At 37.2% G+C, this 27,369-nt stretch overlaps 1 protein-coding gene and 1 long non-coding RNA gene across 15 annotated transcripts in view; one reads left to right on the plus strand and one right to left on the minus strand.

Annotated features, from left to right (window-relative positions):
- The window catches only part of GPHN (gephyrin), a 752,379-nt gene that overhangs the window by 577,390 nt on the left and 147,620 nt on the right, over nt 1–27,369 (minus strand). The gene's annotated exons all lie outside the window — the stretch shown is intronic.
- Nucleotides 6,886–27,369, plus strand: part of LOC130679492 (uncharacterized) — a 121,451-nt gene continuing 100,967 nt past the window's right edge. The window contains exon 1 of the long non-coding RNA XR_008992461.1: nt 6,886–7,022. This is a non-coding gene — a long non-coding RNA (uncharacterized LOC130679492). The remainder of the gene's footprint in view (nt 7,023–27,369) is intronic.

A 27,369-nucleotide genomic window follows, 5' to 3' on the forward strand; every position in this document is an offset into this window, starting at 1 on the left:
CCAGAGGTAAAAAAAAAAAAAAAAAGGAATAGACAAAGAGTAAAGAATATGATACCTAATATATAAAGAATGGAGGAGGAAGAAAAGGAGGAAGAAAAAAAAAGAATCTGTGTTTGTAATAGCATACTAAGTGGGTGAAATTAGACTCCTAGATAGTAAGGAAGTTACCCTTGACCTCGGGTAACCACAAATCTAAAGCCTAAAATGGCAATAAGCACATACCTATCTATAATCACCCTAAATGTAAATGATGTGAATGCACCAATCGTAAGACACAGAGTCACTGAATGGATAAAAAAACAAGACCCATCTATATGCTGCCTACAAGAGACTCACTTCAAACCCAAAGACATACACAGACTAAAAGTGAAGGGATGGAAAAAGATGTATCATGCAACTAATATGGAGAAAAGAGCAGGTGTAGCAGTACTTGCATCAGATGAAATAGAATTCAAAACAAAGAAGGTCACGAGAGACAAAGAAGGACATTATGTAATGATAAAGGTGGTCTATCCAACAAGAGGATATAACTATTATAAGTATCTGTGAACCCAACACAGGAACACTTACATATGTGAAACAAATACTGACAGAATTAGACAGGGAAATAGAATGTTATGCATTAATTCTAGGAACCTTCAAGACTCCACTCACTCCAAAGGACAGATCAATCAGACAGACAGTAAGTATGGAGACAGAGGCATTGAACAACACATTAGAAAATATGTACCTAACAGACATCTACAGAACTCTCCACCCAAAAGCAGCAGGATACACATTCTTTCCAAGTACACACAGAACATTTTCCAAAATAGATCACAAAATAGGCCACAAAAAGAACGTGAGTAAATAAAAAATATTGAAATTGTGTCAACCAGCCTCTCAGATAACAAGGGTATAAAACTAGAAATAAATTCTACAAAGAAAATGAAAAGGCTCACAAACACATGGAGGTTTAATAACATGATCCTAATTAATCAATGGATAAATGACCAAATTAAAACAGAGATCAAGCAATATATGGAGACAAATGAAAACAACAGCGCAACACCACAACTTCTGTGGGATGCAGCAAAGGCAGTTCTAAGAGGGAAGTATATAGCAATCCAGGCCTATTTAATGAAGGAAGAACAATCCCAAATGAGGCTCAAAGTCAGTAGAAGGACGGACATAATAAAGATCAGGAAAGAAATAAATAAAATTGAGAAGAAAAAAACAATAGAAAAATCAATGAAAGCAAGAGCTGGTTCTTTGAGAAAATAAACAAAATAGATAAACCCATAGCCAGACTTATTAAGAAAAAAAGAGAATTCACACACATAAACAGAATAAGAAATGAGAACTGAAAAATCAAGACAGACACCACAGAAATACAAAGAATTATTAGAGAATACTATGAAAATCTATATGCTAACAAACTGGATAACCTAGAGGAAATGGACAACTTTCTAGAAAAATACAACCATCCAAGACTGACCAAGAAAGAAACACAAAATCTAAACAGACCAATTACCAGCAATGAAATTAAACTGGCAATCAAAGAACTACCCACAAAAATACCATGTCCAGATGGATTCAGCACTGAATTTTATCAGACATTTACAGAAGACATAATACCCATTCTCCTTAAAATTTTCCAAAAAACAGAAGAGAAGGGAATACTTTCAAACTCATTCTAAGAAACCAGCATCACTCTAATACCAGAACCAGGCAAAGACACCACAAAAAAAGAAAAGTACAGATGAATATCCCTGCTGAACATAAACGCAAAAATTCTCAAAAACATATAAGCAAACCGAATTAAAAAATACATCAAGAGGATCGCACACCATGATAAAGTGGGATACATCCCAGGGATGCAAGGATGGCACAACATTTGAAAATCCATCAACATAATCGACCACATCAATAAAAAGGCAAAAAACACATGATCATTTCCATAGATGCTGAAAAATCATTTGACAAAATTCAACATCCATTCATGATTAAAACTCTCACCCAAATGGGTATAGACAGCAAGTACCTTAACATAATAAAGGCCATATAGGACAAACCCAAAGCCAACATCATACTTAACAGTGAGAAGTTGAAAGCTTTTCCTCTAAGATCGGGAACAAAGACAAAGATGCTCACTCACCCCACTTTTATTCAACATAGTACTGGAGGAGGTCCTAGCCATGGCAATCGGACAACACAAAAAAATAAACGGGATCCAGATTGGTAAGGAAGAAGCCAAACTGTCCCTGTTTGCAGATGACATGATACTGTACATAAAAAAATCTAAAGAATCCACTCCAAAACTACTAGATCTAATATCTAAATTCAGCAAAGTGGCAGGATACAAAATTAATACGCAGATATCTGTGGCATTCCTATACACTAACAATGAACTAGCAGAAAGAGAAATCAGGAAAACAATTCCATTCAGTTACTTCAAAAAGAATAAAATACCTAGGAATAAACCTAACCAAGGAAGTGAAGGATTATTACTCTGAAAACTACAAGACACTCATGAGAGATATTAAAGAAGATACCAATGAATGGAAACACATCCCGTGCTCAAGGACAGGAAGAATTAAAATTGTTAAAATGGCCATCCTGCCTAAAGCAATCAACAGATTCAATGCAATTCCTATCAAAATATCAACAGCATTTTTCAATGAACTAGAGCAAATCATTCTAAAATTCATATAGAACCACAAAAGACTGTGAATAGCCAAAGCAATCTTGAGAAGGAAGTCTAAAGTTGGAGGGATTACACTCCCCAACTTCAGGCTCTACTACAAAGCCACAGTAATCAAGACAATTTGGTACTGGCACAAGAACAGAATAGGCCAATGGAACAGACTAGAGAGCTCAGATATAAACCCAACCTTATATGGTCAGTTAATATATGATAAAGGAGTCATGGACATACAATGGGGAAATAACAGCCTCTTCAATAGCTGGTGTTGGCAAAACTGGACAGCTACATGTAAGAGAATTAAACTGGATTACTGTCTAACCCCATACACAAAAATAAAGTCGAAATGGATCAAATACATAAATGTATATCATGAAACCATAAAACTCTTAGAAGAAAATATGTGCAAAACTCTCTTGAATATAAATACACACAACTTCTTCATGAACATATCTCCTAGGGCAAGGGAAACAAAAGAAAAAATGAACAAGTGGGATTATATCAAACTAAAAAGCTTCTGCATAGCAGAGGACACCATCAGTACAACAAAAAGGCAACCTACAGTATGGGAGAATATATTTGTAAATGATAAATCCAGCAAGGGGTTAACATCCAAAATATATAAAGAACTCAAAAGCCTCAACACCCAAAAACCAAATAAACGAATTAAAAAATGGGCGGTTGATATGAACAGACACTTCTCCAAAGAATAAATTCAGATGGTCAACAGACACATGAAAAGATGCTCCACATCACTAATCATCAGGAAAATGCAAATTAAAACCACAATGAGATATCACCTCACACCAGTAAGGATGGCCAACATTGAAAAGACTAAGAACAACAAACGCTGGTGAGGATGTGGGGAAAGGGGAACCCTCCTACACTGCTGGTGGGAATGTAAGCTAGTTCAACCACGGTGGAAAGCAATATGGAGGTTCCTCAAAAAACTAAAAACAGAAATACCATTTGACCCAGGATCCCTACTCCTAGGAATGTACCCAAAAAATACAAGTTCTCAGATTCAAAAAGAAATATGCACCCCAATGTTTATCACAGCACTATTTACAATAGCCAAGATATGGAAGCAACCTAAGTGTCCATCAGTAGTTGAATGGATAAAGAAGATGTGGTATATATACACAGTGGAATACTATTTAGCCATAAGAAAGAAACAAATCCTATCATTTGCAACAACATGGATTGAGCTGGAGGACATTATGCTCAGTGAAATAAGCCAGGTGGAGAAAGACAAGTGCCAAATCATTTCTGTCATTTGAGGAGTATAACAACGAAGCAAAACTGAAGGTACAAAACAGCAGCAGACTCACAGACTCCAACAAGGGACTAGCAGTTACCGAAGGGGAGGGGTGTGGGAGGGCATGTCAGGATGAAGGGAGATGGGGATTGAGGGGTATTATGTTTAGAACACATGATATGAGGGATCATGGGGAAAACAGTGTAGCACAGAGAAGGCAAATAGTGACTCTATGGCATTTTACTACACTGATGGACAGTGACTGCAATGGTGTATGGGTGGGCACTTGATAATATGGGTAAATATAGTAACCACATGGTTTTTTAAGTGAAAGCTTCATAAAGGTGTATATCAATAATATCTTAATAAAAAATTTTTTTTAAAAGATTGAAAATCTATAGGTATTAAAAGAACTATATATTCAACTAATTTATGAAAGGAAGAAAAATAAACTTTTGCAAGGCAAAAGTTCTCCATGAACTAATTCAGGAGACAAATAACAAATCAGAATAAAATATTTTATAAACACATTATTATGATTAAGGGCTACTATCCATAATGTATAAATTACCCTTAAAAATCAAAGAGAAAAAAAAATAAAAACATGACCAGTGTTCAAAATAAGATATTCAAATAGCACCTTAATATATGAAACAATGTTCAACTTTACTTACAAAAGATAAATGCAATTTTAAAATAAACTGACATAGAATTATTCACTCACCAAATTAGCAAAAAATTCTAATGCCTGACAATGTTACTTTGCTCCCTTGGCTATAAGGAAAGAACTCTCATAAATTGTTCGTGGCAGTAAAAATATTACAACTCTTGTGATGTAAGATTTAACTATATACAACAAAAGTATATAAGCATTTGTCATTTGACCCAATAATCTCACTTTGTGGAAATTTACCCAGAAGATTCACTCCCACCAATAAAGAAAAACTTATATGTAAGACTATTATTCACTTATTTGTGAAACTAAAATACTGGGTGTAGGGAATGTTAAATGATCACACATATTCATATAAGATTAGTTAAATTAATTATCATACTTCCACACAATGGCATTTTATACAACTGTCAAATATAGGGAAGATCTCTATAAAGTGATTGGAGTGATTTATAGGATACATAAATAAGTGAAATAAGCAAGGTGCAAAAGATTATTGATGCTATTATCAAATAAGAAGCAAAAGGAAATTAGAAATTATGTTTACTTCTGCAAAAAATAAAAAGATAAACCAGAAAATGAAATTATTTCCCTATAGATATATAAGAACAAGATGGAATGAATAACAATTGAGATGTCTCTAAGTATATTTTGATACACTTTTGACATTTAAACCATGTTAAAGTTGTATATTCAAAAAGTTAAAATTAAGATGAAAAAACGTAATGTAGACACAAATTAAACCAACTATATATCAAATTAGCAACCTAACAGCACAAAAGAAAAAAATTTAATTACTCCAAGCAATTCATGAACACATTTTTCCAACTTTGCACCCTTAGTGGCAAATATACTAAGCTCACAAAAAAACTACAAAGAATTCTTGAATTTTTATTAGTAAGTTTATTAGAGATACAGTAACAATGAAATTATTTTCTATGTTTTGTAGGTTTGAACAAATAAGTAATTATATTGATTTTCTGATTTTCTATCTGTGGAAGATGGGAGACGAGAGAAATACATGGTGATTCTGGATTGTATTTTAGGTTTCAGTATGAATTCATGATTTTTATATTCCTTTTAGTCTTTCCATTTTTTTGCTAGCTATACCTACTGAAATAGTGAAAGTTTCAGGAGACCCAGTAACAATGAAGACATCTAGTACCCTGGAAAAATGTTTAATTCCAGGGATAAGGCAGGAAAACAAAAGTGAGTGAAATCAATTATCGTCCTGTGGCAAGAAGATAAAAAGTGCTCAAACACTATGGAGAACGTGTCAAAATGATGCAGTATCCAACTTGAAGGACTGCCCACTGAACAGCTTGGAGTAATTTAATATCAGAATGAACAATGATGTAATAGATTATAAAATATCTAGTTTTAGAAAAGAAAAATTCATGGCCTAAACGCTGATATTTAAATTATTTTAAAAGGGGAAGGGGGGGCAAGACAACATATCACCCCTCATAGAAAAGTGCTAGTTACTGTAAAAAGAATAATAGACATAGAAAATTACCAGTTTACAACCTCCAAAGTAGTAACGGATACAAGGAAGAGTTTTCAATGGATGCTAAAGTAGTGGGTGAAAAGCTGTAAGGGGACCAACATTCTTAAACTGTTATCCTAGAAATTATTTATGAATAACTTGTAATAGAAAATAGATGTTATACTGGGGAAATCAAGTGGACATCATTTTAAAGAAATGATCAGATTTAATGGAATTGATGATATTTAATATAACAAACTTATATCATGTGGTATCATTACTGTCAAAACTGTTTAACCTGATTCTAATGCAAGGGGCAGGGGAATTAATCCAAACTATGAAAGTCTACAAAACTAGAAAAGTGCTAGTTACTGTAAAAAGAATAATACACATAGAAAATTACAACTAAAAGCAATGCATTATCCTTAACCAGATCTTGGATTCAGAGAAGACAAGTAATGATTTTACAGCATCTTACTACACTGATGGACAGTGACTGTGAAGGGGTATGTGGGGGGTACTTGGTGAAGGGGGGAGCCTAGTAAACATAATGTTCCTCATGTAATTGTAGATTAATGATACCAAAAATAAAATAAAATAAAATAATGATGGGTCACAGAATTAAACATAAAGTTTCTAGGAAAAAAACGTTAAATTTCACAGAAGACTACAGTCATAAAAGAAAAAAGTTAATAAATTAGACTTCATCAAAACTTCAATCATTGAAAAAGATAACATTAAGAAAATGAAGAGGTGGAGCCAAGATGGTGGCATGAGTGGAGCAGTGGAAATCTCCTCCCAAAACCACATATATCTATGAAAATACAACAAAGACAACTCTTCCTAGAATAAAGACAAGAGGACACAGGACAACATCCAGACCACATCCACATCTGCGAGAACCCAGCGCCTCACGAAGGGGGTAAGATACAAGCCCCGGCCAGGCGGGACCCAAGCTCCGGTCCACCCAGCTACTGGCGGAAGAAGAGTAGGCAGAGTGGGAGGGAGACGGAGCCCAGGACTCTTGAACACCCAGCCCCCACCATCCGGACCAGAGCGCAGACACAGTGCATGCAAGGGGCCCTGGATACTAGGGAAATAGGGCAGCAAGAACGGTGAGAGGGTACTGGAAGCCTGGCGCCGGAGGACATAAGAAAAGCGAGCAGCCATTTCTTTTCCTTTTTTCTGTTTTGTTTTGGCAAGTGCTTTTTGGAAGTCTGAAAGGTATAGGGACCCCAATACTAGGGAAATAGGGCAGCAAGACCGGTGAGCAGATGCCTGAGGCTGGTGACAGAGAAAAAGAAAAACAAGCGGCCATTATTTATTTATTTATTTATTTTTTAATTTTTAAATTTTTCTTTTCTTTTTTTGTGATCTTTGTTTGCTTTCGCGGCTGCTTTTTGGAAGTCTTAAAGGGGCAGGGCGGGACACTTAATCCAGAGGTAGGGAATCCGGGGATCTCTGGGTACCCTAATCCCCTGGGCAGCAGGGAGCACGGAGAACCTTTATGGAGATAAAGAGCCTAACGGCCGCTCCTCCTCCAACGCGACTCGACCCCTTTGGAGCAGCAGCCCGAGCCAGGCCACACCCACAGCAACAGCGGAGATAAACTCCATTGCAGCCGGGCAGGAAGCAGAAGCCCTGTCTGCGTGCAGCTAAACAGCACAAGCCACTAGAGGTCGCTGTTCTCCCAGGAGAGGAAGGCCACAAACCAACAAGAAGGGAAGTTCTTCCAGCCGTCACTCGTCCCAGCTCTGCAAACTATTCCTATCACCATGAAAAGGCAAAGCTACAGGCAGACAAAGATCACAGAGACAACACCAGAGAAGGAGACAGACCTAACCAGTCTTCCTGACAAAGAATTCAAAATAAAAATCATAAACATGCTGACAGAGACGCAGAGAAATAAGCAAGAGATATGGGATGAAGTCCGGAGGGAGAAAACAGATGCCAGAAAGGATATTACAGAAATGAAACAAACTCTGGAAGGGATTATAAGCAGAATGGAGAGGATGCAAGAGGCCATTGATGGAATGGAAACCAGAGAACAGGAATGCATAGAAGCTGACAGAGAGAGAGATAAAAGGATCTACAAGAATGAAACAATATTAAGAGAACTGTGTGACCAATCCAAAAGGAACAATATCCATATTACAGGGGTACCAGAAGAAGAAGGGAGAGGAAAAGGGATGGAAAGTATCTTGGAAGAAATAATTGCTCAGAACTTCCCCACACTGGGGGAGGAAATAATCGAACAGACCACAGAAATACACAGAACCCCAACAGAAAGGATCCAAGGAGGACAACACCAAGACACATAATAATTAAAATGGCAAAGAAAAAGGACAAGGAGAGTTTTAAAGGTAGCTAGAGAGAAAAAGGTCACCTATAAAGGAAAACCCATCAGGCTAACGTCAGACTTCTCAACAGAAACCCTACAGGCCAGAAGAGAATGGCATGATATATTTAATGTAACGAAACAGAAGGGCCTTGAACCATGGATACTCTATCCAGCATGACTATCATTTAAATATGATGGTGGGATTAAACAATTCCCAGACAAACAAAAGCTGAGGAATTGTGCTTCCCACAAACCACCCCTACAGGACATCTTACAGGGACTGCTCTAGATGGTAGCACTCCTAGGAAGAGCACAGACCAAAACACCCAACATATGAAGAATGGAGGAGGAGGAATAAGAAGGTAGAGAAGAAAAGAATCTCCAGACAGTGTATAAAACAGATCAATAAGCGAGCTAAGTTAGGCAGTAAGATACTAAAGAGGCAAACTCTGAACATTTGGTAACCACGAATCTAAAGCCTGCAATGGCAATAAGTACATATCTTTCAATAGTCACCCTAAATGTTAATGGACTGAATGCACCAATCAAAAGACACAGAGTAATAGAATGGATAAAAAAGCAAGACCCATCTATATGCTGCTTACAAGAAACTCACCTCAAACCCAAAGACATGTACAGACTAAAAGTCAAGGGATGGAAAAACATATTTCAGGTAAACAACAGTGAGAAGAAAGCAGGGGTTGCAGTACTAATATCAGACAAAATAGACTTCAAAACAAAGAAAGTAACAAGAGATAAAGAAGGACACTACATAATGATAAAGGGCTCAGTCCAACAAGAGGATATAACCATTCTAAATACATATGCACCCAACACAGGAGCACCAGCATATGTGAAACAAATACTAACAGAACTAAGGGGGGAAATAGACTGCAATGCATTCATTCTAGGAGACTTCAACACACCACTCACCCCAAAGGATAGATCCACCGGGCGGAAAATAAGTAAAGACACGGAAGCACTGAACAACACAGTAGAGCAGATGGACCTAATAGACATCTACAGAACTCTACATCCAAAGCAACAGGATACACATTCTTCTCAAGTGCACATGGAACATTCTCCAGAATAGACCACATACTAGGCCACAAAAAGAGCCTCAGTAAATTCCAAAAGATTGAAATCCTACCAACCAACTTTTCAGACCACAAAGGCATAAAAAGAAAGCAAAAAGGCTCACAAACACATGGAGGCTTAACAACACGCTCCTAAATAGTCAATGGATCAATGACCAAATCAAAATGCAGATCCAGCAATATAAGGAAAAAAATGACAACAACAACACTAAGCCCCAACTTTTGTGGGACACAGCAAAAGCAGTCTTAAGAGGAAAGTATATAGCAATCCAAGCATATTTAAAAAAGGAAGAACAATCCCAAATGAATGGTCTATTGTAACAATTATCAAAATTGGAAAAAGAAGAACAAATGAGGCCTAAGGTCAGCAGAAGGAGGGACATAATAAAGATCAGAGAAGAAATAAATAAAATTGAGAAGAAAAAACAACAGCAAAAATCAATGAAACCAAGAGCTGGTTCTTCAACAAAATAAACAAAATAGATAAGCCTCTAGCCAGTCTTATTAAGGGAAAAGAGAGTCAACACAAATCAACAGTATCAGAAACGAGAAAAGAAAAATCACGACGGACCCCACAGAAATACAAAGAATTATTAGAGAATACTATGAGAACCTATATGCTAACAAGCTCGGAAACCTAGAAGAAATGGACAACTTCCTAGAAAAATACAACCTTCCAAGACTGACCCAGAAAGAAACAGAAAATATAAACAGACAAATTACCAGCAATGAAATTGAAGCAGTAATCAAAAAACTAACAAAGAACAAAACCCCCGGGCCAGATAGATTTGCCTCGGAATTTTATCAGACATACAGGGAAGACATAATACCCATTCTCCTTAAAGTTTTCCAAAAAATAGAGGAGGAGGGGATACTCCCAAACTCATTCTATGAAGCTAACATCACCGTAATACCAAAGCCAGGAAAAGAACCCACCAATAAAGAAAACTACACACCAATATCCCTGATGAACGTAGATGCAAAAATACTCAACGAAATATTAGCAAACCGAATTCAAAAATACATCAAAAGGATCATACACCATGACCAAGTGGGATTCATCCCAGGGATGCAAGGATGGTACAACATTCGAAAGTCCATCAACATCATCCACCACATCAAAAAAAAGAAAGACAAAAACCACATGATCATCTCCATAGATGCTGAAAAAGCATTTGACAAAGTTCAACATCCATTCATGATAAAAACTCTCAGCAAAATGGGAATAGAGGGCAAGTACCTCAACATAATAAAGGCCATCTATGATAAACCCACAGCCAACATTATATTGAACAGAGAGAAGCTGAAAGCAATTCCTTTGAGATCGGGAACTAGACAGGGATGCCCACTCTCTCCACTGTTATTTAACATAGTACTGGAGGTCCTAGCCATGGCAATCAGACAAAACAAAAACATACAAGGAATCCAGATTGGTAAAGAAGAAGTTAAACTGTCACCATTTGCAGATGACATGATACTGTACATTAAAAACCCTAAAGACTCCACCCCAAAACTACTAGAACTGATATCGGAATACAGCAAAGTTGCAGGATACAAAATCAACACACAGAAATCTGTGGCTTTCCTATACCCTAACAATGAACCAACAGAAAGAGAAATCAGGAAAACAACTCCATTCACAATTGTATCAAAAAAAATAAAAAACCTAGGAATAAACCTAACCAAAGAGATGAAAGACTTATATTCTGAAAACTACAAGTCACTCTTCAAAGAAATTAAAGGGGACACTAACAGATGGAAACTCATCCCATGCTCGTGGCTAAGAAGAATTAATATAGTCAAAAAGGCCATCCTGCCCAAAGCAATATACAGATTTGATGCCTATGAAACTACCAGCAACATTCTTCAATGAACTGGAACAAATAATTCAAAAATTCGTATGGAAACACCAAAGACCCCGAATAGCCAAAGCAATCCTGAGAAAGAAGAATAAAGTAGGGGGGATCTCACTCCCCAACTTCAATCTCTACTATAAAGTCATAGTAATCAAGACAATTTGGTACTGGCACAAGAACAGAGCCACAGACCAATGGAACAGACTAGACAATCCACACATTTATCCAGACATATATGGTCAATTAATATTTGATAAAGGAGCCATGGACATACAATGGCGAAATGACAGTCTCTTCAACAGATGGTGCTGGCAAAACTGGACAGCTACATGTAGGAGAATGAAACTGGACCATTGTCTAACCCCATATACAAAAGTAAACTCAAAATGGATCAAAGACCTGAATGTAAGTCACGAAACCATTAAACTCTTGGAAGAAAACATAGGCAAAAACCTCTTAGACATAAACATGAGTGACCTCTTCTTGAACATATCTCCCCGGGCAAGGAAAACAATAGCAAAAATGAACAAGTGGGACTATATTAAGCTGAAAAGCTTCTGTACAGCAAAAGACACCATCAATAGAACAAAAAGGAACCCAACAGTATGGGAGAATATATTTGAAAATGCCAGATCCGATAAAGGCTTGATGTCCAGAATATATAAAGAGTTCACACGCCTCAACAAACAAAAAACAAATAACCCAATTAAAAAATGGGCAGAGGAACTGAACAGACAGTTCTCCAAAAAGGAAATACAGATGGCCAACAGACACATGAAAAGATGCTCCATATCGCTAATTATCAGAGAAATGCAAATTAAAACTACAATGAGGTATCACCTCACACCAGTAAGGATGGCTGCCATACAAAAGACAAACAACAACAAATGTTGGTGGGGCTGTGGAGAAAGGGGAACCCTCCTACACTGCTGGTGGGAATGTAAGTTAGTTCAACCATTGTGGAAAGCAGTATGGAGGTACATCAAAATGCTCAAAACAGACATACCATTTGACCCAGGAATTGCACTCCTAGGAATTTAACCAAGGAATGCAGCAATCAAGTATGAGAAAGACCAACGCACCCCTATGTTTATCGCAGCACTATTTACAATAGCCAAGAATTGGAAGCAACCTAAATGTCCATCGATAGATGAATGGATAAAGAAGATGTGGTATATATACACAATGGAATACTACTCAGCCATAAGAAAAGGGCAAATACTACCATTTGCAGCAACATGGATATTATGCTCAGTGAAACAAGCCAAGCAGAGAAAGAGAAATACTAAATGATTCCACTCATCTGCGGAATATAAGTAGAAAGGAAAAACTGAAGGAACAAAACAGCAGCAGAATCACAGAACTCAAGAATGGACTAACAGGTACCAAAGGGAAAGGGATTGGGGAGGATGGGTGGGTAGGGAGGGATAAGAGGTGGGGGAGAAGAAGAGGGGTATTAAGATCAGCATGCATTGGGGGGGAGAAAGGGGAGGGCTGTACAACACAGAAGGCAAGCAGTGATTCTACAACATTTTGCTATGCTGATGGACAGTGACTGCAAAGGGGTTTATAGGGGGGACCTGGTATAGGGGAGAGCCTAATAAACATAATATTCATCATGTAAGTGTAGATTAATGATACCAAAAAAAAAAAAAACGGAAGTTCCTGTGTGGTGACCTCCAATGAGTTCTACACAAGGGTATAAAGGGGATATAAAAGTGTAGGCAAAGTGCCTGTTTGTGTTTATACAGGGGATCAAAGCCTAATTTGGCTACTCCGAAAATCAATTAGATACAATATGAAAAAGACCTTCCAACATCAGCACTCTCTGGAAGACTCATGCCAGAAGATGATCATCAAAAAACCCCAACAAAGATCCACGCACTGCTACAGGTGTAGGTGCACTCATCCCACCAGTTCCCAGACTTGCCATGGGAATGAAGAAGGAGATATCTAAGCTGGCCTGTGCATACAGTAGAACAACAAATTTGACTGGATCTATACTGTTGGAACTCAATCAAGAATTAGGAGAAGTGCAAATTGTAGCGCTCCAAAATCTTACAACTACAGACTATTTACTGTTAAAAGAACATATGGGATGTGAACGGTCCCCAGGAATGGGTTGTTTTGTCTGATTTCTCTCAGACTGTTCAATTTCAGTTGGACAATATCCACCATATCATAGATAAGTTTTCACAATTGCCTAAGGTGCCTAACTGGTTTTCTTGGTTTCACTGGAGATGGATGGTAATTACAGGTATGCTTTGGTTATGTAACCATACTCCTATTATGTTAATGTGCATGAGCAATTTAATTAGTAGTTTAAAATCTATACATGCTGAAGTTACTCTACAAGAAGATATGTCAAAGAAATAATCTTCCCATGTTTTCTTCCGCCTGCCAGTTCTATAGCTTTTCTTCTTCCTTCCTAATTACAACCCTTAAATAGAATTCGTGCCTCATATCAAATTTACCGAGTATCATAATTCTTCCAAGTGGTAAAGATACCTCAAGACAAATGCTGGGCATAGAAGCCACAGGGCATTAATATGCGAAGAAGTAAAAAGCTATCCTTTTCAAACAATAAGGCTTCTCTCTCACTTACCAACTTTACATTTCCCTGTATGGCTCCGGAAGATGACCAGTTAGCCAGAGATGGGTAAGATTCCTCAAGGGAAGAACAACCTAACACAGGCACCGTCGCAGGGGGGCCATCAGGTGAGAAATTGGGGATCAACAGAGGTGAGGCTTAGTAATTCACCCCCGCTGTTCTGAGAGAAATCTTCTGCATCCGTGGATGTTTTATTGCCCTTGTCTAGCTTGGATTAACACATAGTCTACAGGCACACACCTGATAATCTACATTTGCTCTCTTACAACACTAAACTATGTTTTCTACCTTTATCTTGTATCTACCTACCACTTCAGCATTTTATTAAAAATAATAATAATAAAGAGAGAAATGTGGTATCCACATATAAATCAAGTATAAAAATCAAATGAGTATTCATATTTGAACTGTTTATAGTTCATAATGCATGAGCAAAACCGAAAGTTTCTGTGATGACTGCCCTTGCACTGTTCACCATGTAACTTATTCACTATGTAAGAATTTGTTCTCCATGTAAGAACTTGTTCGTTATGCTTCAGAAGATTGGAGACTGACGAAAATTAGGCTTGGGGTGGATTAATGATTGTGCATTGAGCATTGAGTCCCCTATACAGAATTTTATTGTTGTTAACAACCATTTGATCAATAAATATGAGAGATGCCCTCACAAAAAAAAAAGTACACACTTCCAATGGTAAAATAAATAAGTAACCGGGATGTAATGTATAGCATAAGGAATATAGTCAAAATATTGTAACAACTTGGTATGGTGATAGCTGGTACCTAGAATTATCATGTATATAAATGTTGAATCACTGTGTTGTACACCTGAAAGTAATGTAATACTGTGTGTCAACTACCCTTCAATAAAAAATAATTATCTACAAAAAAAAGAAAATGAATAGGCAAATTACAAATTGGGAGAAAATATTCACAAAACATATAGCCTATATCCAGAATATAGAATGAAAACTTTTTCAAATCCAGTATAAATAATTCAACAAAAAATAAGTAAAAGACACAACATAAATGAAGGTACAAATGAGCAATAAGTCCATGGAGAGGAGGGAAAGAGACACATGATGGGTCAACATTATTAGTAGTCAGGGAAATGTAAATTAAAACTACAATTCAATCATACTACAAATCCAACATAATGGCTAAAATTAAGAAGACTGGTAAGACCAAACACTGACCAGGTTCCAGAGCAACTGAGCCACTCAAACATTAATGGTGGGACTATACAGTGATAAAGTCACATTAAAAAAGGATTATAAAACTAAATATGTACCTACCCTGTGGATCCAGCAATTCTACTCCGAGGCATTTAATCAAAAGAAATCACGCATATACCTACAAAAGACTTGTATATGAATGTTTATAGCAGTTTTATTCATATTAGTCCAAACTGGAAGCCCAGAAGTCCATTAACAAAAGTATGGATTAAAACTGTGGTGAAGTCACATAATGGAAATGCTGTTCAACAATAGGAAGTAATGATACATGCAACAACTAGGATCAGTTTTAAAAACATTAAGCGAGAAGTCTTGTCCCAAACAGCACAAACTGTATGAATCCATTTATATTAAGTTTTACCTTCATAAAAATAATCAAAGATGAAAAAAATCACAATAATGGTTGCCTCTGGGGCTGTAACAGGGAATGATTAAGGAAAGGAATCAAGATAACTTTTTGGGGTGATGATATTATTCCTTAAACTGGAAGGGAGTTAGAGTACATAAATGAATTTATTTGCCAAAACTCACCAATGATATACTTAAATTTTTGTATTTCACTGTTTGTAAAACAAAAGTTTAAACAAATATTGAACTCTAAAGATATGCATGTTTAAGTTTATAGGGCTAAAGTGTACTGATACCTACAACTTACTTCAAAATATATCAAAAGATTAGATGAACTGATGGATACAGGGAGGGACATACAGACAGATACATGTTCCAGAAAACACAGGACATTAATTGTAAAATTCAGGTGGTGAGTATATAGATACAGTATGATTCTTTCAACTTTGAAATATTCTTTGAAATATTAATAATAAAATGACAGAAGAAAATTAAAAAGAGCAATAATAAAGTCAGTCACAAAGGACATTACTGGACAAAGTGCAAGATTTTGAATTTGGGCTGTGGACTAGAAAATAGTGTGATATCATTGTTAGAGTTTCTAAATGTGATCATTATGGCTCCTGTTCTTAGGAAACTCTTGTTGAATTATTTAAGGAGGATGTATCATGATATCTACAAATTAGTTCTACAAACGGTTTCACAAAAAGAAAATACAAGCTTACAAATACACACAAAGAAAGGAAAGGAGAGACAGAGACAAGGAGAGGGAGAAAGAGAGAAGCACATGATATGTTAACTGATCAATCTAGGTGAAAGGTATATAAGCATTCACAGCATCCACCTGGATATATTCCTATATATTTGAAAATTTTCAAATTAAAAACTATATTAAAAATGAGGGACTTTGGACAGTAAATACAGGCTGGCAACCTTTAAAAAAATAAACAAATTACATGAAAAGATGCTCCACATCGCTAATTATCAAAGAAATGCAAATTAAAACCACAATGAGATATCACCTCACACCAGTTAGGATGGCCAACACAGAAAAGACTAGGAACAAGAAATGCGGGTGAGGATGTGGAGAAAGGGGAACCCTCCTACATGGCTGGTGGGAATGTAAACTAGTTCAACCATTGTGGAAAGCAGTATGGAGGTTCCTCAAAAAACTAAAAATAGAAATACCATTTGACCCCATAATTTCACTCCTAGGAATTTACTAAGAATGTAGGATCCCGGTTTCAAAAAGACACAAGCATCCCTATGTTTATTACAGCACTATTTACAATAGCCAAGAAATGGAAGCAACATAAGTGTCCATCAGTAGATGAATAGATAAAGAAGATGTGGTACATATACACAATGGAAAATTATTCAGCCATAAGAAGAAAACAAATCCTACCATTTGCAACAACATGCATGGAGCTAGAGGGTATTATGCTAAGTGAAATAAGCCAGACAGAGAAAGACAAGTATCAAATGATTTCATTCATCTGTGGAGTATAAGAACAAAGAAAAACCTGAAGGAACAAACAGCAGTAGACTCACAGAACCCAAGAATAGACTAACAGTTACAAAAGGGAAAGGGACTGGGGAGGGTGGGTGGGAAGGGAGGGAGAAGGGGAAAAAGGGGCATTACGATTAGCACACATAACATAGGGGGTGGGGCACGGGGAAGGCAGTATAACACAGAGAAGACAAGTAGTGACTCTATAGCATCTTTCTACGCTGATGGACAGTGACTGTAATGGGCTATGTGGTGGGACTTGTAACCACAATGTTGCTCATGTGACTTTATATTAATGATGCCAAATAACAATAAGTAAACAAGTTGTGGTATATTATACACAATGGAATACTACAGCACAAAGAATATGTATGAACTCTGGCAAAAGAAAGTTAAGTGAAAGCAACTAGACACAATAATGCACACTGTATAAGTCTATTTAGATAAAATTCAAAAATAAAACACCAGATTTATTGGTGTTAGAAGTCAGCATAGTAATACCTTTTGAGGTAGGGGAGTAACTGAGGGGCACAAGATGGCATTTGAGGTTAATGTTCTATTACTTTATGTGAGTGCTGGTTACATGGATATGTTTGCAAAAATTCATTGGGCAGCACATACATAATTTACATACATTTTTGTACTTTGTTATTAACAAGCAAAGTTTTTTCTAAGAAAATTGTCCCTTTTCAGATCAACCAAATACATCTGCATATATTTTAAAATATCCAAACCTTTTTTTAAGAAAAACCTCTGTTGCTCTCCGTCTGGCAAAATCATAATAGTAAAAAGTGATAGAAAAACATTTATGTATCTTTAACTCAATAATTGAATACATTATCCATTATTCTTTAAAAAACGGTTTGATATTGAATTTTATTCAATCATTTTTTTGGAGAGAAGTCTGAATCTCTTGAAACAAAACTGATATGATTCCTTATCAGATGACAAGATGTTTCTTCATCAGATCTTTATCAGATGTTTCTACCTTACAGAAGTTACTATATCATAGTTTCTACTAAATAAATAAAAAGTCCTGGTTACTGTCTGTTCACCTGGAATCAGAAAGCAGTACTGAGATTTCTTTTGAAGACTGACAGAATTCTGACTTGTAAGACTTTTTAAGCAATCAGAAACTGAGGACTCGAAGCTCAGCAGGAATTCTACCTCCTTCTTCCAGGAGACACATATTGTAATATAACTAGTTATGGAACAAAAGAGTCACAGGAACAGATAGTGACTACACTTACCATGATGAGCATTTAATAATGTATACAATTGATGAATCACTAAGTTGTTCATCTGAAACAAATATAATATTGTATATAAACTATATTTCAACTAAAAGAAGTGAATTTTTTGAAAGAATCACCAAAAGATCTTCTGGGAAGAGGCCCAACAAGTTGTATACTGTATTCTAAAAAATGTAAGACTCATATTCACTGCAATCAATTTAATTAAATGCAGTAATGTACAGTGTTTCCCAAACCAGAATATGTACCACAAGCACCTAGGGAGATTTTTTTTTTTAATACCAAAACATCAACAGATTCTGATTCATCCATTGTGAGACCAGATTTTGGGGTATAATCAGGTCTTAAAAATCAATGTTATAATGGATAGAACTGAAATATTAATATCTCAATACCTACCTCAAATCTAGTTCTATCAAATACTAGCTAAATGAGCATAGATGAGTATCCTAATATCTCTGAGTTTCAGATTCTTCATCTATATATACAACAGGAATAAGAATAGCTGTACTACCTAATGCTCAAGGTTGCTAAAAACAGCAAATGAGACAACATGTTAAAGCACTTTAAGACCTGTGAAATATATAAAGTGTATGATTATACTATTACTAATACAAACAGATCAATAAATATTGGTAAATATGTAATAAATTTATACTTATATTCAGGGTTCCTTGGACATTACTGCATATAGAGCAACTATATTTATCTTTAAATTTTCTGTATATGTGTCTTTTCTTAAAAAATATCTCTCCCAAATGATGGACAAGGACCATCAGTAAGGATTCCTTTAAGGTAAAGGATTTTGAATCATGCAAATCCCAGATCATCTCCATAGGAACTCTGTTTCCCCTCATTCATTTTGTAGTTAATGCAGAATTAAACCCACTGCAGAAAAGTGTATCTGTGGATATAAGAACAAAGAAAAAACTGAAGGAACAAAACAGCAGCAGACTCACAGAACCCAAGAATGGACTAACAGTTACCAAAGGGAAAGGAACTGGGAAGTTGGCTGGGAAGGGAGGGATAAGGGGAAAAAGGGGTATTACAATTAGCATACATAATGTAGTGGGGGTAGGGCAGATATAGGGATGGCAGTATAACAGAGAAGACAAGTAGTGATTCTATAGCATCTTACTATGCTGATGGACAGTGACTGTAATGGGGTATGTGGTGGGGACTTGATAATAGGGGGAGTCTAGTAACCATAATATTGCTCATGTAATTGTATACTTATAATAGCAAAATAAATAAATAAATAAATAAAAACTACATGGGGATTTCAATGACTTTTAGATTGTACCCCTGTCACTATAATGTTCATTTAAAATAAACAGTGTAATCTCTATAAAGCAGAGACCAAGAGTAAGTAGAAAAAAAGCTAAAATTGGCTGAAGATACAGAAATTACTGAGTTAGATGACTTGTCCAGTTGCATTCATTGTCTCATATATTCTCAGTTGGCAGTCTTCCAAAATGAAGAAGCATACAATTTTGTAATTGAAATTGGAACACTTAGCTCAGCTTTATCTTGACTTTAATGATGTTAAATTAATAATTGTAATTTAATAAAAAATTAAGTAACCCTAAAAAAAAAAGTGTGACTATCCATAGCTAAAAATCCTTTTTCTCCACATTATTTCCAGTCATTTCCAACTATATGCAATCATAAAACATATCTCCAAGACAATTATAACACTTTGGTTATTTGGTTCCAAGATCAGTTGATTCACATATGTACCATCAAACCACGATTCCTAACTTTCTGGTATCACATTATGAACAGCTCCATTGTGTTAGAACTGAGAAAACACAGATAATAAATTCATATGGATTTGCAAGTTGGTTGCCATTGCAAATTATCTTTAAATCAAGCCAACAGTCTGATTAAGATGATTATTTGAACTTTTTAAAATCTTCATTTATTTTCCATTTAATACACATACATTTCATATTTTGAGTTTCTATACATCCAAAAGTAAAAGACTCACTGACATTTGACTTCTTGTAAAAATTCAAAGATCGTGAATACAATGGAAAAAGCATGACTAACTGTAATAACTATACAAACATTTATTGTACAGTTTTAAATAATTTTTTTAAGATTAAAATTTTAAACATACTGAGAGGCTTTGAAAGATTGCCAAGATCTGACTTACATTTATAAAATCTTTATACAGAGTTTTTGGAGGCGGAGCCAACATGGCGGCGTGAGTAGGACAGTGGGAATCTCCTCCCAAAAACATATAGACTTTTGAAAATACAACAAACACAACTAGCCCTAAAAGAGAGACCAGAAGACGCAGGACAGTGGCCAAACTGCAGCTACACCAGCGAGAACCCAGCGACTGGTGAAAGGGGTAAGATACAAGCCCCGGCCCGGTGGGACCCGAGCGCCCTCCCCCCAGCTCCCGGCGGGAGAAGAATAGGCAGAGCGGGAGGGAGATGGAGCCCAGGACTGCTAAACACCCAGCCCCAGCCATCCGGGCCAGAGCGCAGACACAGTACGTGCCCAGGGGGCCCTGGATACTGGGGGAACAGGGAGTAAGACCTCTGAGCGGGTGCCGAAGCTGATGCCCCTGTGACAAAGAAAAGCGGGGGCTTTTTGAAAGTCTTAAAGGGACAGGGACTTAACAGCTTGACGGAAACAACACAGGTCATAGTCCAGCAGCTGGAAATCACAGGGAAAACCGGGTGCACTAACCCCCTGGGCAACAGCTCTGAGACCCCTCACGGAGGTAAACAGTCAAGCAGCACCCCCATCCATTACTCCACCGGGCGCTGCGAAAGCAGAGAAGCAGCCTGAGACAAATTCTGCCCACAAAAAGGGAAATTTCTCCCTTCCGGCCAGGCAAGACACAAAGACCCATTCTACACGCAATTACCCAACACAAGCCACTAGGGGTCGCAGTTGTCCCAGTAAAGAAAGGCCAGTAGCAAGTGAAAATTTCGGCCCTCCCAGCTGACAGTCAATAGCACCTGTCAACATGAAAAGGCAAAAAAATATGATCCAGACAAGACTAACCCAGACAGCTTTGGCATCTGCTACATCTTCCCCTGAGAAGGAATCTGGGGAGATAGATTTAGCCAGTCTTCCTGAAAAAGAATTCAAAACAAAAGTCATAACCATGCTGATGGACTTGCAGAGAAATATGCAAGAACTAAGGAAGGAGAATTCAGAAATAAAACAAGCTCTGGAAGGACTTCAAAACAGAATGGACGAGATGCAAGAGACCATTAATGGACTAGAAAACAGAGAACAGGAACGCAGAGAAGCTGATGCAGAGAGAGATAAAAGGATCTCCAGGAATGAAAGAATTTTAAGAGAGCTGAGTGACCAAATGAAAAGGAACAATATAACAATTATAGGTATTCCAGAAGAAGTAGAGAGAGAAAAGGGGATAGAAAATGTCTTAGAAGAAATAATTGCTGAAAACTTCCCCAAACTAGGGGAAGAAATGGCCTCTCAGACCACAGAGGTACACAGAACTCCCATGACAAGGGATCCAAGGAGGGCAACACCAAGACACATAATAATTAAACTGGCAAAGATCAAAGACAAGGACAAAGTATTACAGGCAGCCAGAGAGAAAAAAAAGGTTGCCTACAAAGGAAAACCCATCAGGCTATCATCAGACTTCTCAAGAGAAACCCTACAGGCCAGAAGAGAATGGCATGATATACTTAATGCAATGAAACAGAAGGGCCTCGAACCAAGACTACTGTATCCAGCACGAATATCATTTAAATATGAAAGAGGGATTAAACAATTCCCAGAAAAGCAAAAGTTGAGGGAATTTGCCTCCCACAAACCACCTCTACAGGGCATCCTACAGGGACTGCTCTAGATGGGATCACCCCTAAAAAGAGCACACAACAAAACACCCAACATATGAAGAAGGGAGGAGGAGGAATAAGAAGGGAGAGAAATAAAGAATCATCAGACTGTGTTTATAATAGCTCAACAAGCGAGTTAAGGTAGACAGTAAGATAGTAAAGAAGCTAACCCTAAACCTTTGGTAACCACAAACTTAAAGCCTGCAATGGCAATAAATTCATACCTTTCAATAATCACCCTAAATGTAAATGGACTGAATGCACCAATCAAAAGACACAGAGTAATAGAATGGATAAAAAAGCAAGATCCATCCATATGCTGCTTACAAGAGACTCACCTCAAACCCAAAGACACGCACAGACTTAAAGTCAAGGGATGGAAAAAGATATTTCAAGCAAACAACAGAGAGAAGAAAGCAGGTGTTGCAATTCTGGTATCAGACAAAACAGACTTCAAAATAAAGAAAGTAACAAAAGACAAAGAAGGACATTACATAATGATAAAGGGCTCAGTCCATCAAGAGGATATAACCATTATAAATATATATGAACCCAATACAGGAGCACCAACATACCTGAAACAAATATTAATAGAACTAAAGGAGGAAATAGAATGCAATGCATTCATTCTAGGAGACTTCAACATACCACTCACTCCAAAGGACAGATCCACCAGACAGAAAGTAAGTAAGGACACAGAGGCACTGAACAACACACTAGAACAGATGGACCTAATAGACATCTACAGAACTCTACATCCAAAAGCAACAGGATACACATTCTTCTCAACTGCACATGGAACATTCTCCAGAATAGACCACATACTAGGACACAAAAAGAGCCTCAGTAAATTCCAAAAGATTGAAACCCTACCAACCAACTTTTCAGACCACAAAGGCATTAAACTAGAAATCAACTGTTCAAAGAAAGCAAAAAGGCTCACGACACATGGAGGCTAAAAAACACGCTCCTAAATAATCAAAGGATCAATGACCAAATCAAAATGGAGATCCAGCAATATATGGAAACAAATGACAACAACGACACTAAGCCCCAACTTCTGTGGGACACAGCAAAAGCAGTCTGAAGAGGAAAGTATATAGCAATCCAAGCATATTTAAAAAAGGAAGAGCAATCCCAAATGAAAGGTCTAATGTCACAACTATCGAAATTGGAAAAAGAAGAACAAATGAGGCCTAAGGTAAGCAGAAGGAGGGACATAATAAAGATCAGAGAAGAAATAAATAAAATTGAGAAGAATAAAACAATAGCAAAAATCAATGAAACCAAGAGCTGGTTCTTCGAGAAAATAAACAAAATAGATAAGCCTCTAGCCAGACTTATTAAGAGGAAAAGAGAGTCAACACAAATCAACAGTATCAGAAACGAGAAAGGAAAAATCACGACAGACCCCGCAGAAATAAAAAGAATTATTAGAGACTACTATGAAAACCTATATGCTAACAAGCTGGGAAACCTAGGAGAAATGGACAACTTCCTAGAAAAATACAACCTTCCAAGACTGACCCAAAAAGAAACAGAAAATCTAAACAGACCAATTACCAGCAACGAAATTGAAGCGGTAATCAAAAAACTACCAAAGAACAAAACCCCCAGGCCAGATGGATTTACCTCGGATTTTTATCAGACATACAGGGAAGACATAATACCCATTCTCCTTAAAGTTTTCCAAGAAATAGAAGAGGAAGGGATACTCCCAAACTCATTCTATGAAGCTAACATCACCTTAATACCAAAACCAGGCAAAGACACCACCAAAAAAGAAAACTACAGACCAATATTCCTGATGAACGTAGACGCAAAAATACTCAACAAAATTTTAGCAAACCGAATTCAAAAATACATCAAAACCATCGTACACCATGACCAAGCGGGATTCATCCCAGGGATGCAAGGATGGCACAACATTCGAAAGTCCATCGATATCATCCACCACATCAAGAAAAAGAAAGACAAAAACCACATGATCATCTCCATAGATGCTGAAAAAGCATTTGACAAAGTTCAACATCCATTCATGATAAAAACTCTCAGCAAAATGGGAATAGAGGGCAAGTACCTCAACATAATAAAGGCCATCTATGAAAAACCCACAGACAACATTATATTGAACAGCAAGAAGCTGAAAGCATTTCCTCTGAGATCGGGAACTAGACAGGGATGCCCACTCTCCCCACTGTTATTTAACATAGTACTGGACGTCCTAGCCACGGCAATCAGACAAAACAAAAAAATACAAGGAATCCAGATTGGCAAAGAAGAAGTTAAACTGTCACTATTTGCAGATGACATGATACTGTACATAAAAAACCCTAAAGACTCCACCCCAGAACTACTAGAACTGATATCGGAATACAGCAAATTTGCAGGATACAAAATCAACACACAGAAATCTGGGCTTTCCTATATACCAACAATGAACCAACAGAAAGAGAAATCAGGAAAACAACTCCATTCACAATTACATCAAAAAAAATAAAATACCTAGGAATAAACCTAACCAAAGAAGTGAAAGACTTATATTCTGAAAACTACAAGTCACTCTTAAAAGAAATTAAAGGGGACACTAACAGATGGAAACGCATCCCATGCTCATGGCTAGGAAGAATTAATATCGTCAAAATGGCCATCCTGCCCAAAGCAATATACAGATTTGATGCAATCCCTATGAAACTACCAGCAACATTCTTCAATGAACTGGAACAAATAATTCAAAAATTCATATGGAAGCACCAAAGACCCCGAATAGCCAAAGCAATCCTGAGAAAGAAGAATAAAGTAGGGGGGATCTCACTCCCCAACTTCAAGCTCTATTATAAAGCCACAGTAATCAAGACAATTTGGTACTGGCACAAGAACAGAGCCACAGACCAATGGAACAGACTAGACAATCCAGATATTAACCCAGACATATATGGTCAATTAATATTTGATAAAGGAGCCATGGACATACAATGGCGAAATGACAGTCTCTTCAACAGATGGTGCTGGCAAAACTGGACAGCTAATGTAGGAGAATGAAACTGGACCATTGTCTAACCCCATATACAAAAGTAAACTCAAAATGGATCAAAGACCTGAATGTAAGTCACGAAACCATTAAACTCTTGGAAGAAAACATAGGCACAAACCTCTTAGACATAAACATGAGTGACCTCTTCTTGAACATATCTCCCCGGGCAAGGAAAACAACAGCAAAAATGAACAAGTGGGACTATGTTAAGCTGAAAAGCTTCTGTACAGCAAAAGACACCATCAATAGAACAAAAAGGAACCCTACAGTATGGGAGAATATATTTGAAAATGACACATCTGATAAAGGCTTGATGTCCAGAATATATAAAGAGCTCACATGCCTCAACAAACAAAAAACAAATAACCCAATTAAAAAATGGGCACAGGAACTGAACAGACGGTTCTCCAAAAAAGAAATACAGATGGCCAACAGACACATGAAAAGATGCTCCACATCGCTAATTATCAGAGAAATGCAAATTAAAACTACAATGAGGTATCACCTCACACCAGTAAGGATGGCTGCCATCCAAAAGACAAACAACAACAAATGTTGGCGAGGCTGTGGAGAAAGGGGAACCCTCCTACACTGCTGGTGGGAATGTAAACTTGTTCAACCATTGTGGAAAGCAGTATGGAGGTACATCAAAATGCTCAAAACAGACATACCATTTGACCCAGGAATTGCACTCCTAGGAATTTACCCTAAGAATGCAGCAATCAAGTATGAGAAAGACCAATGTACCCCTATGTTTATCGCAGCACTATTTACAATAGCCAAGAATTGGAAGCAACCTAAATGTCCATCAATAGATGAATGGATAAAGAAGATGTGGTACATATACACAATGGAATACTACTCAGCCATAAGAAAAGGGCAAATCCAACCATTTGCAGCAACATGGATGGAGCTGGATGGTATTATGCTCAGTGAAACAAGCCAAGCAGAGAGAGAGAAATACCAAATGATTTCACTCATCTGTGGAATATAAGAACAAAGGAAAAACTGAAGGAACAAAACAGCAACAGAATCACAGAACTCAAGAATGGACTAACAGGTACCAAAGGGAAAGGGACTGGGGAGGATGGGTGGGTAGGGAGGGATAAGGGGGGGACAGAAAAAGAGGGGTATTAAGATTAGCATCCATAGCGGGGTGGGAGAAAGGGGAGGGCTGTACAACACAGAGAAGACAAGTAGTGATTCTACAACAGTTTGCTACGCTGATGGACAGTGACTGTAAAGGAGTATACAGGGGGGACCTGGTATAGGGGAGAGCCTAGTAAACAAAGTATTCGTCATGTAAGTGTAGATTAATGATTAAAAAAAAAAAAAAGCAGTTCCTATGTGGTGACCTCTAATGAGTTCTACAAAATGATATAAAGGGCATATAAAAGTGTAGGCAAAGGGTCTGTTTGTGTTTATACAGAGGATCAAAGCCTAATTTGGCTACCCCGAAAATGAACTAAGATACGATATGAAAGAGAACTTCCAACATCAGCACTCTCGGGAAGACTCATGACAGAAGATGATAGCAAAAAAAAAACTCCAACAAAGATCCACGCACTGCCACAGGTGTAGATGCACTCATCCCAGCAGTTCCTGGACTTGCCATGGGAATGAAGGAGATATCTAAGCTGGCCTGTGCATACAGTAAAACAAAAAATTGGACTGGATCTATACTGTTGGAACTCAACCAAGAATTAGGAGAAGTGCAAATTTTAGCACTCCAAAATCTTACAACCACAGACTATTTATTGTTAAAAGAACATATGAGATATGAACAGTCCCCAGGAATGGGTTGTTCTAGTTTATCTGAAGTCTCTCAGACTGTTTAAGTTCAGTCGGACAATATCCACCATATCATAGATAAGTTTTCAGAAATGCCTAAGGTGCCTAACTGGTTTTCTTGGTTTCACTGGAGATGGCTGGTAATTACAGGTATGCTTTGGTTAGGTAACTGTACTCCTATTATGTTAATGTGTGTGCACAATTTAATTAGTAGTTTAAAACCTATCCATGCTGAAGTTACTCTACAAGAAGATATGTCAAAGAAATAATCAATCTTCCCATGTTTTCTTCTGCCTGCTACTTCTATAGCTTTTCTTCTTCCTACCTAATCACAACCTTTAAATAGAACTCGTGCCA

The sequence above is a fragment of the Manis pentadactyla genome, chromosome 11 (genome assembly GCF_030020395.1).
Source record: "Manis pentadactyla isolate mManPen7 chromosome 11, mManPen7.hap1, whole genome shotgun sequence".
In the NCBI taxonomy this organism is placed as follows: Eukaryota; Metazoa; Chordata; class Mammalia; order Pholidota; family Manidae; genus Manis; species Manis pentadactyla.